Source organism: Balearica regulorum, chromosome 3 (genome assembly GCF_011004875.1).
Source record: "Balearica regulorum gibbericeps isolate bBalReg1 chromosome 3, bBalReg1.pri, whole genome shotgun sequence".
NCBI classification, from domain to species: Eukaryota; Metazoa; Chordata; class Aves; order Gruiformes; family Gruidae; genus Balearica; species Balearica regulorum.
Window position 1 is genome coordinate 122,051,382 of NC_046186.1, and position 12,056 is coordinate 122,063,437.

The following is a 12,056-nucleotide window of genomic DNA, read 5'->3' on the forward strand; positions in this document are numbered from 1 at the left end:
ATGTAAGTAAAAAATAGAATTTGGCCTTCAATCACCATTCCAAAGGATAGTAAAGTGATCATCCCAAACCAATACCAAATCAAGTTTGTAGTCAGCAATTCACCAAGCTATCTGATTAAAGAGAGCCACATCAAAGCTGTAGGTTCTGCTAGTCACACTCAGTTAAAAATTCTGAAGTATAAATACTTTCTTCATTCTTTCTCGTTATTTACTCCTACAGCCAGGATACATTTCATACTGCTCTAAGGAATTAAGTGTAATAAATATTTGTAAAGAAATTTTGTTGCATTCACAGCTATAATGCTACACTTTTACTAAAGGAATGAAGGAATGTTCCTTACTATGCTTCTGAACTACACAGGAGACACTGGCAAGCTTACATGACATACTATATTTTCATATTAAACATAAGGTTGCTTTAGATGTGGTTTCTGCTAAATACCTTCATTTTAAACTATTGTTGGTGTTCTGTTGAACAGAACCTTATGGACTTCTTCTCTGTACGCTGTTTTACAGTTGAAAAGCATAAAAAAACTTGTTAGTGGTAAGTGTTAAATGGCACAGATTCCCGCTAATGGATTATTGATTATACTTGAGCGATCTATTGAATATCACATGCAGAATACTCTTCTCCCCTTCAGGTTTAAGAATCTAATATATTTAAAATATTAACATTACATGCTAATTATTTTAATGAGGGAAAATATTAAGCCAAGATGTAGATCTTGGCTGCAAGAGGAGGTAGCATCTCTTTTTTTTAACCACAGATTTTATGAACTATTTTATCAAACTCATAGAACTCTTACCAAAAAGTCAGTGTAAGAGTTCTTCATTATTCTGCCATAACCACAAGCTTTTTCAGCTGAATCACTTCACATAAAATAATTTTCTACCTCCCCGCAACCTTACAGCTAGCAATTTTAAACAAAGCAAGGATGAAGGACTTAGTAGATGGAAAGTGTGATTTTATTTCACGTACATTGTCCTAGAAATCTTTTTTCAGTTTTATAGGTTGTATGCTGACATGTGACTTAAAACTAAGATTCAGAATCCAAAGTCTTTTCCCATCTACAATCTAGGACATATTAGATAGATTGGGTTTAAGGCTAATTGCTGTTAGGTGACACTTCGCTGAATCATACTGTATTTCTTTCCTATAGCTGGAGTCACAAATGCCAGCATTTCAGTTTTACTTTATAAAAAAAAAATCCCTTCTCAGAAATAGCTTGTGAAACAGGTTGGTCAGAAAAAGTCATCTTTACATAGAATCCTGGTAGGGGGGAAAAAAAAAGTCAAACTAGAGGCTCTATGAATACACAAATTTTCAACAAAGTTTGTAATGAGATTAAAATGGTTAAAGGCACACCAGGTTTGCATCTGTACAACACTGTCACACTGTGTTAATCTAAGGCTTTCATTCTGATCCAGACAGTTCACTGGAACACTTACAGGAGAACACATGCTTCTAATTACCAATTTTCTCTGTGCAGGCAGCTCTTAAGACCTGCAAATTATTGAAATCTAATTCCCCAGTAAGAAAACACATCCAGCCATCTTTCCTGCAGTCCCATAAAGAAAGATGAAATTATAAAAGACCTGTCCATCAACATGTACAAGTTGGCCACCTATTCCTGCTAGCACCTTCTTTGTCTGTTGCACATTTTGGGAAGTAACTGCAGTTATTTTGACACAATGCTTTCTTACAGAGAAGTGAAGTTAACTTTTGACATTGAAGGTGTCACTGACATCCTCCTTGGAAGTGTGGTGACCTCTGTGACAACCGGAATGTGCGGCGGCTTCTGTTACAGTACTGTCAACTGCACACAGCACCAGGTTCACACAGTGTCTCCTCCTCTTTAATTCATTCTTTGAAGGACTTGAACTCTCCTTGGCCACAGATCACCCTAAACCAATGGCAAGCTTTTGCTTTCCAAAGTTTCTGAGAGTTTGTCTCTTTTCCTTCTTGTAGAGATGTACCTAGTCACTAGATATGACCATAGATGATGGAAGGGTCTAGTCTACCACGTAATTGTGCGCTGACTGGGGCAGTGACGCCCTCTAACCTACTGTTTGTTTAAAGTAGGAAGTTTCCAATGCTTTCAGACCCACAATACTTCCATTTGCTTTGAGGTAGGATGATTTTGCTCTGTGTCCTTTTTAATTTGAGATGACAAGCTTCTTACTCTATCCTGCCTACACAATAAATTGCTTCTTGGTACCTGGACACATAAACAGAGCTTGCAGGGATGCTCCCTTAAACTAAAGCTGTCCAGAGGATTCTCACAAAGGAAAAAAGATTCTAAGGATAGAAATACTCCTTTTTTTTTTTTAAGTCCTAATTTTCCCTTCACAGTGGAAAAGGCCAGCCACAAAGGAGCATGATCAAAGACTAAGTTTAGTCACAAGTATGACAGAAAAAAGCAGCATCTTAAAAATATAGCTTGCCAAAGGCTGAACATTAATTTATGGTGGACTGAAAAAGAAAGATGAGTGAAGAGACAGTAAAGCTTACAACAGAAAACACATCTCTAAGTCAAGAAGTTCACTGTGAAAACCTGGGGAAGAAAAAAATCAAGAGCCTTAATGAATTGGATCAAGGTCATTTACACATTAATCATTTACAGCAAATATACTCAGGAAGCTACACGCTCGTGTTCAGAAAAACTTGGGAAGAATGTTATAGACCTTTTACTTCAGCACAGAGTGTTATTTGCCTAAAACCGAAAGCTGCAGTTTCCTACAAATTGTTTCTTAATATCATCTCTCCAAGAAAAGCCTAAATAGCTATTTGGTTTCTACTCCTTTCTTCTTCCTACCCCTTTCTTTTTCCAACATTTAAAAAAATCAGTTAACTGATTTCCAAAATGAGCAAGCTGAAGAAGCTTGTTTTGGAATTATAGACCTGTGTTCATCACCTGGGGAACACATTTTAATTTCACAGGCTATTCAGTATAGCACTGGGAAAGTGTCTTGACATAAGGACAGCCAAGTTGTATGTATGACAGTATGGAAGGTAAAGACAATGCATTAAAAACATGTGAAACTGCCTAGGACCAGTTTAGAATTTAGGCTCAGCCATAATGCTATGACTGGACTGAGATAAATCAAAGTTATATAGCAGTCTCACTTGGAGGTATAACCTGTATTTTATCCTGATGCTGATATGTTTATGAATTCAGCAGCCACAAAATCTATCAATTATCATGAAAGTGGCATCTACCACGATTACATTAATATCTCTGCATTCATATTCTGTGATCCACAATCCTAGTTACAGAAGGATGCAAAAGACTGCCTGTTGTTCCAGAACAGGTGTTACTGTTATCTGTGGATATAAAGTGGGTTTTTTCGGATATCTCTTCCTCTCTGTGGACAGTTTAAATGAGATTAATGACTGAAAGACATGTATGATGAAACTGAAGAAGCAGAGATAACTGGAAAAAAAGATTACCCTATATAGATGAAAATCAGTATTATGCAGCCATTAAGCATTGAAAAAATTAGCGTAAAGCACTGTAAAGTTTCCAAGCAGTGTTTGGCAAAATTACATACCCACTGAAATCATAGAGAGGACATAGAGCTTCACCAATCTCCTAAATATCAAGAATTTACTGAAGACACAATCATCTTTGGTATATCTGTTCCTAAGTTGCAATTTGAAGTTATTTTACTTGTTAGAGAGAAAAGATTATAGCCTCAAAAGTTAAAAATACTACACAAGAGCAGGTAATACCCCAAATCAATACATTATCACAATTAAATATTGGCAATTCCATTTTAAATAGAAAGCGGACTTCAGTAACAGACAATTGCCCAGAGGCAATTGTTAGATCTAATATTGTGAGAAGTTTATTGGGTAGAATAGTCTATGCCAATGACATTTAAAGCACTGAACACACTGGGCTATTTTATCTCAGATTCCCAAACCACCTTTACAGTTTGATTCTCATTTTAGAACGCAAACCCTACTAACAACCTTTCTGTAATCCTTAAGGTGCTTTAAAAGTTGCAATAGGTTCGACCAAAAACCAAGGCTACGAAATAATATCAAAAGCAGATAAGCCACAAAGAAAACATACCCACTTTTAGAACTAGTGAATGTTTCAAAGCTTACTAGATCTGGTTTAGCAGAAGAGTGACAACTTTAGGTTCACGTCCATGCAAGATTTTTTTAACATGGCTTTATATTAGTCATTGTGTTAGCAGAACAGCTCTGTTCTGGGACATACACCTCAGGCTTAACACCAGTTTTCTAACATGGTTCACAGCTGCAGATACTAGAATCATTCACAGAGCTTAACCTTGTTAAAATTTGGCAAGGTTTTTTTACAGTTTAGTAGTTCTTGAAGAACTTTGACAATTTAGATAAAGATCTATTTCTCTTAAGTTGGTATTACTATATATAAATATTCCTTTTGCATTATATATCTCACTGTGTTCACTTATGTATTTACATACTGAGCTCTGTTTTTAAATGTTTGCAGTAAAAATTTTGTAAACTCACTTATTTGAAGGACCTGACTGGGAGAAGGGGGAAGCTTCTTATCTTTGCTTTCTGACCGCATTCGGGCATCAGCACTATTCACATGAATATGGCAAGCAAGATTTGGCTAGCAAAAGAATTCCATTATCAGTGAAACATCACAAAGACTGCACCTTAAAAAGACGGCAGATGGAGAATTTCTCCCTTGTAATATACAGTGGTTTTTCGCAGTGTTTTGTTTGGTTCCTTCATAGCATCTATTTTTCATGGATTTGTACATACTGTGAAGTTATTTTATAGCTTTAAGTTTAAGGACTAATCCTTATTTACAGTTATTTTAATTACTTTAAAATCTTCATCAATGATGTTTACAGTTCATAGCTTTAGGAAGTTTATTGATGAAATGTCCCCATCTGGTTTTTCCTCAGCCAGGCTATACATATTTCATACCTTTACTTTCTCTTCCTAAGTGTTGACTACTGATCATCTCTGAAGTTGTACCCATCTGTTTACAACCTACTGATAATGATATACCCAGGCTTAGCTACAATATTGTATGAGTGGTCTCAAAATTACTTTAAGGTGGCCACTACCCTGCTGCTGTTCAGAGTGATGCTCACAGATACTCCCTAATTATATTGTCCTTTCCTTTGCCCTGTCACTGAGCAAAGGCATATCTAATTTGCTCTCAACTTTCTCCCTCAGCTATTACTATTTTCCAAGTTTTCCCTTGTATCAAAATTCTCATTTCTTCCAAGGACACATCAGTTCATATTTTTCCTCTCTACCCAGTTACATTTAATTTCCTGTTTCCAAGATTTTTAGATTATGTTGTATTATTTCTTCCTACTCGGTGTTTGTAACACCTAACTTAACATCATCTGCAAATACTGTTAATATTCTTACTACAGCCTCTCTGAAATCATTGATCTGGGACATTCATCAAAACAGACGAGTTGCTTTCTTCCATACAAGAATTAAACTAAATGCAAAATTAGCTTGACCAAACTTAGTAGAGTCAAACAAAAGTCATTGAAGAATATGTACATTAGAAACTCTCCTAGAGGAAAAAAAACATAAAACAATTAACAATAGCAGATGTTTAATGAGAAGAGGGACGCTTAGGCAGGATTAGTTCTGCCATTTCTAGAATGACATGAAGTAAGAGTGTAAGGACAGAACAAGTTCTCTACATTCCTTTCATTAGCTAAACATATTGCCTGATCCTATCCCATCAATAACCTGAGAACTAAGTTGGACAGCTGCATGAGAAAGTGGGAACTACAAGGCATCTTTCCCTGCTTTCCGGAGGAAACTTTTGCAATGCATGGTAAAGTAAAAAACTCTGTGTCATTACACACCCTCCACAAATGAATGGGTTGGGGAAAGGACCTTTACTGATGAATGAGGTAGAGTCTGAAGCCGTTTACAATGACACTCTTGACATTAAGAGAGTGTTTTAGTTGTGTGCTGCCCAGACATCCTCGGAAATTTACAGCTGGCAATTTCCTCTGAATGCCTCATTCCCTTCACTTCAGCCTCACTCAACACCTGCCTTCTCTTTTCCTTTGCCTTATTCCCTTTAGCTTTTTCTCCTTTCCCTGGTCTTTCTGTTAAGTAACCCTACTTCATCCAGTAAAGAAATTATGACACTACCTTCAAGTTTTTCCTCTTATTTGCATGACTCCTCCTGATTTCAGAGCATCACTTTTCCTAGGTGCACACCACCTAGTGCTAGTACACCATTCAAGGAAATAGCTGGAGACCAGCTGAATAGCTGAATATCTTCTGCTAAAGTCCTAAAGAAAATTTACAGTAGGGGTGTTCGAAAACCCAAAAAGCTTCCAATAGTAAAAAAAATACTAGCATAAAAAGTAAGTGGAAGAAAGAGTGCTACATAGCTCTCTAGCTTCAGGTTGAAAGCTAGTAAGCTCTACTTGCCCATCCACATAATATTTATTTTGTGACAATCTCAGACTACAGCGGCCCATCCCACCATCCATGAACAGGGTGTGCAGGGATTAGACAAGCATTCAAAATACATTAACTGCCACAAATTGTGGGGCCCTTGTGAAGAACAAGCAGACTATGAGAACTTATTTACTTAATTCTGCCCATACACTTTCCACCCCATTTTGGGTTCATGATTTTCATGGAAAGCTAAGATTTCCTCAGAAAAGGTAGAAAATAGCTCCTTGAAATCTCTAAAGAGGTGGTTGTATGATATTACATGGGATTATTTCCACACACTAAAGCTAAACATTCCTATTAATTTCCAACCTCATTCTATGTTATATATTTCTTCCTCTGCCTAGGGAGTAGTATCAGTGATACTGGCATATATTCACACACGCTTGAAAAAAAATCAGCTCAGAGCACCCAAATTTCAGAGACAGGAAAGTAACAAAGGTTTGAATCAATGCGAAAGATCAGTATATTAGATCTGCAAACCCTTCTCCAATATGGCTCCATGATATAATTTGTAGTAGTATGGTACAAGACAGCTAATCTTTTCCGCATGTATTTCATAGGCAACAAAACATTCCTGACAGTATTTATTAAAATAAAAATTACTGATGTATGCCCAACAAAGAAAATAATTTGATCACATCAGGAGTTAAACTGTGTTCAACGAGACCAGAAGTAAGCAACATCTTCACATACAAAAATACTAGTGAATAATTATATACGCTAATACGTAACTTCCAAGTTTTCCAAACCACTCAGGTTGGAAGGGGCCTTAGGACATCTCTTGTCCAACCTCCTACACAAGGTAGGACTAACACTGAATTCAGACCAAGTTGCTCATGGCACTGTCATGCTTAATTATCCCCACAGTGAAAAATAGCCTCCTTATCTTCAGCTGGAGCGTCCCACCTCAATTTATGCCTATTGTCTCTTCTTGTCCTCCCGTGCTCTCAATAATGCTCACTCTTTCTCATAAAAGCTCAGCTTAGGTCCTGGGGGGCTGCTAGAAGGTCTCTTCTCACCCATGTCTTTTCCAGGCTGAAGAAGTCTAGCTTCCTCAGTCTCTTCTCTGTCTGGCCTCACAGACTTTTCAACATCTTTCTTGTACTGATAGACCAAAAACTAGGCATACTGTTCCAGATGCAGCTAATGAGTGCCAACTAGAGAGGAATAATCACTTCACTTGATCTACTGGTTATGCTCCTGTTGATACAGCCTAGTACGCAGTTAGCTTTTATCACTACCAGGGCACACAGCTGACCTGAAACCCAAGCAAATTTTCCTATTGATTTCAGCAAGGCCTAAATACCAGACTGAACATCTAATAAAGGAGCCAACAGACAGGGAAAAGCAGTAACAAAACAGCAAACATAAGCTTACAACAACTACTGATAGTATGTGCGTCAGAAAAGTTGAGATCCAGACATATTCATCCTGTTAAACCAGCTGCTTTTTACACGACTGCCCTCAGTCTCTGAACCAGGGTTTACCTAGCTCCTTGGAGAAGAGACACACAGGTATTCTATTTTGTCATACTACAGCATGTTCATCCACAGCTTGCATAAAGATACAAGGGCCATTTCTATAAAAGATTAAAGTATGTTATTTGAGATAAGCGGAGTCAGTGATACTGCTTCCTGCCGCAGAAGAGCTAGGAACTCTCTCCCTACTCAAGCACAGGATTCCGCTAACAAACTTGCAAAACTGAGCCCTGTTGTGTTTGTTACTGTTGCAATTTATTACAAACACATTTAGTTCATGGGCATTACCGGCAGCTGATGAAAATGTGAAAAGATGCATCTGCTCTTCTGTCTTAAACAGAAATAGTTAACAGTCAGTTTAACAAGCCAAGTTCAAGGATTTAAACTTTTTTTCTCCTGCACAAAAAAAAACCCACACAGAAGAAGAAAATAAACAGAAGTGAACCTTCGGCACAAGCTGAAGGAGTTAAAAAAGAATCTTTTTGGTCTCTTACATCAGTTTGTTTTGAACACCAGGGCTAGCTAGAACATCAAAACATACATAGAGACAGTGTTTATTCTAAGTGCTAGAGTCACAGCCCTGTTTTTAACCCATCAACAGCTTGCTATGTCTATCCATTCTATTTGAATCACTTTCAAATTCAATCCTATCAACTACAGTGCTATCTTCAATTTTTAGTCACACTGCAAAAAACTACGGATTTGTTAATTCTAACACAAACCAACCCACCAGAGCAAGATAAACAAGGTGAGTTAAACAAAGCACTTTGTTACCATCGTGACAGAGATGTTACAGGATGCAGTTATTTTTATGCATGATAAGAAGAGTGAGCATTCATATTCCAGCTCTTCAAATCCTCAAATACTCCAAAAATTTTCCCATGAGATTTGACTTATGAATTAAGAGCAGGAAAAAAACAACCCAACAAACAAGCAGCCCTTTGCTGCGACTGATTTAAGACAACTATTGCTTGTAAGAAAAAAGCCTCAAAGTTAGTTTCCATTTATAAACAGCAGAATAATTCACAATTTGTGAACTTACTAACTACAGAGACATCACATAAACATGGGTCACAAAGCTTCTACAAACACCTTCTTCAACTACGGCAAGCTCAGATATACAGTTTTCTACCCACCTCCTCCTGCTCCCCACCTCGCCAGCTGACCTGTGACTATCCCGGTGACATGGCTATTTCTCCAGTAATATATCACACAGGACCTAATTTGGTATCACATGGTCTTGCACCTCCTCAGCTTCTGCCTGAAACATAACCTGTGTATTTGGATACAAGTGTTATTTCCCTAGCCATCCCAGAATTATATGGAAAGAAACCACTTCACACAAACCCACAAAAGGCAGATTGAGGAATTGGAACCTCCACAGCACTTTTAGAACTTGTAAGGCAGTCGAGAACCGTAGTTATGAGAACAGCGTAAGCACATGCAATTATAGTTTATTTACTGAAGTATGCAATGATTTGCGTACTACTAGAAGTCTTTTGATTAGTAAAGAAGCTTAACCTTAAAATGTTACATTTCACAGAAGGAACAGGTTAAAAAAACATAAGGAAAAATACGGTTTCTGAGCACAATCCCGTAGCTTCATGGCCGAGCACACACTACCTATAGAGGTGGAGAGCCAATAGAAAGACTTCAGAAATACACAATTTAAGTTTCCTTTTCGTGACTTAGTAGCGTCAGCACAGTCCCTGACTTTCGAGTTCCTTTCTGCTAGGATACGGACTTCACACCTATGGTTAATTTAGCAGTGATCTTTATTTATATCAGCTGAAACTTTCTGCATGATCATGCCCCATGTCCTACAGTATTACTATAAGGGAAGGCAACTATACTGAAGTTAGTTTTCCTATATAAAAGGAGCCCGGTCTTTCTACACTAAACTTGGATTTACTGATTTAGTTTGGAGAGACTTTTTGGTGATTCTCTACCAGTAAGGAAGTGCCTGTTCAAACAGGAAACACATTGCATCATTGCTAAATATCTAGAATTATGTAAAATGTCCTCCTTTTTTGGACTGTGATCTCAAAAGCAGCCACAGCTAAAGAAACAAATGCACTGGGGAACAAATAACCTCCTGAGAGGGGATCATTCCTCAGTTCAGTTCTGAACTACTGCAGATGCTTTGCAATGTCATGATTTCACACAGTATTATAGAGCTAGTAGCTTAGCTCATTTCACATAACAAAGCAAGCTCCCAGCATGAATATATATAAACCTGTTGATGGGCTCCTGGTTGAATGAGTTAGCTCCCAACACCTTAAACTCTTTTGTAGAAGTTAATTGATTTTTCAAGAAGCACGAAGCTTTATTTAAAGGTAAGCTTTAAGATATTGCCAGCAAGAGCTGAAAACATTATATACATAGCTATCACCTGTAATGCAATGAAAATTATGCAAGTTGTAGAGAATAAGTTGTTCTGGTAAGGTTACCAATGTTCTCTGATAAAACTGTGACATTCATGTAGAAAAACTCAAGAAAAAGCTTTAAGCTGGTGCTGTAATTATGCCTCAACTTAAGAAAACAAATGCTGAAATGCTTTTGCCAACAAATAAACCTTATAGGACAAAAACTTGAAAAAGAAAATAAGGAATATTTAGGCAGCTTGAACAACTAATTCTAATGTTATTGAACCCTTTATGTTGGCTTTCATACCTTATAGAATGATCAAAAAGCCATTTTCCAGATTATTTTTCCCCCCTCCCAAAAGGCGTCTCACAGATGTCTCACCCTGTCCATTATTATCCCAAGCATGCTATGGCAAAGTGTTTCTTTCTATACTCACTCCATTCAGTTCTGCTACAGATTTTTAACAAAACCGTGGAGAACTTATCCTAGCCAGTTCAACCAAAAGCTTCTTCGAGCCTCTAGATGAAGAGTAAACAGTCATCAAGAGGCTTACATTTCACATGCCAGGAGCTCAGACAACTACCAGCATAATTGATAAAGAAATTATACATGTTGATATAGGAGCAGAGATCTTACTTTCTGTTTTGCATTCCTGTAACTTCCATTTTAAATAACTCAACAATTAGGAATCAAAGGGCTTGTTTTCGTTAAGCTAGTCTATTAACTCCTTGCCATTTTATTTTATGGGTTGCTACAGTTTAAGAGTGTAAGAAAGTAGTTTGGCAAACAATACCTATATCAAAAATTAACCTCTGTATATCCTACTGAACACTCTGGAGTAGTCTGCAGGACTGCTAAGGACAATTTCAACCTTTCCAAAAGACCAGAACTAGTACTTCCAGATCTTTCTCTGTTTCAAAATGGAAGAACAGCAAACACCCCTCCAAAACAAATAAATTCCCACACTCCCTAAAATCCTGCAAAGGTGAACATTTTGCTCAGTTTCTCAAAGATCACTGCAGGTTTAGTTTTTCAGTTCAGAAAAGAGATTAGGACAATGTAAAAAGACTCTGGTTTTCTGAGCAAAAGTCAGCATTTCTGAAAAGACAGACTTCTTTGTGAAGTCTCAAGCTGAACACATACAAGAAAGCACTATTTTTTTGTCTTTTAAACTGTACAAAAGAGCTTAGGCATAAGCTTCCCTCCCATACACCTTGCCATAGCACAGGTGAACATCATCTCACAGTGCTACAGAGCAAGTATTCCTTTGGATACCACCAAGACACAGCATTTTACAAATCAAAATTATCACTTCTATAACAAGTTTCACTGACGGTGTATTTCTGTCCCAAAATCATAATCAAATTGAAAGCTTTGCTTCAGGCTAGGTGATGAAAACTGCAAACCTAGTTCCTAGAAGGACATTTAAATGCCTCATAATATTACCCCCCTCAGGAATTAATCATTTGTATAAGTTTTCTATAGCTATTATTTTTTTCAAACGAGGAGATAAGGTTTTGAAGAAATGAATACACCGGTACTGAGTACCTTCACTGCACAAAAGTTTTTTCCATAAGAAAGATGGTAAGCTCATTCTTCTGCTCCTTCAGGTAGCAACAAGGCACACAACCATAGCCTGCTGAGTTTGTGTCGCCACTGAAAAGCCACTCTCTGCCCTGAGATCACCCCATTCACGTCTGGTAGATGTGCATTCCTCACACAGTTCAAGATTTCTCTTATCTGTGCGCAAACCAGCC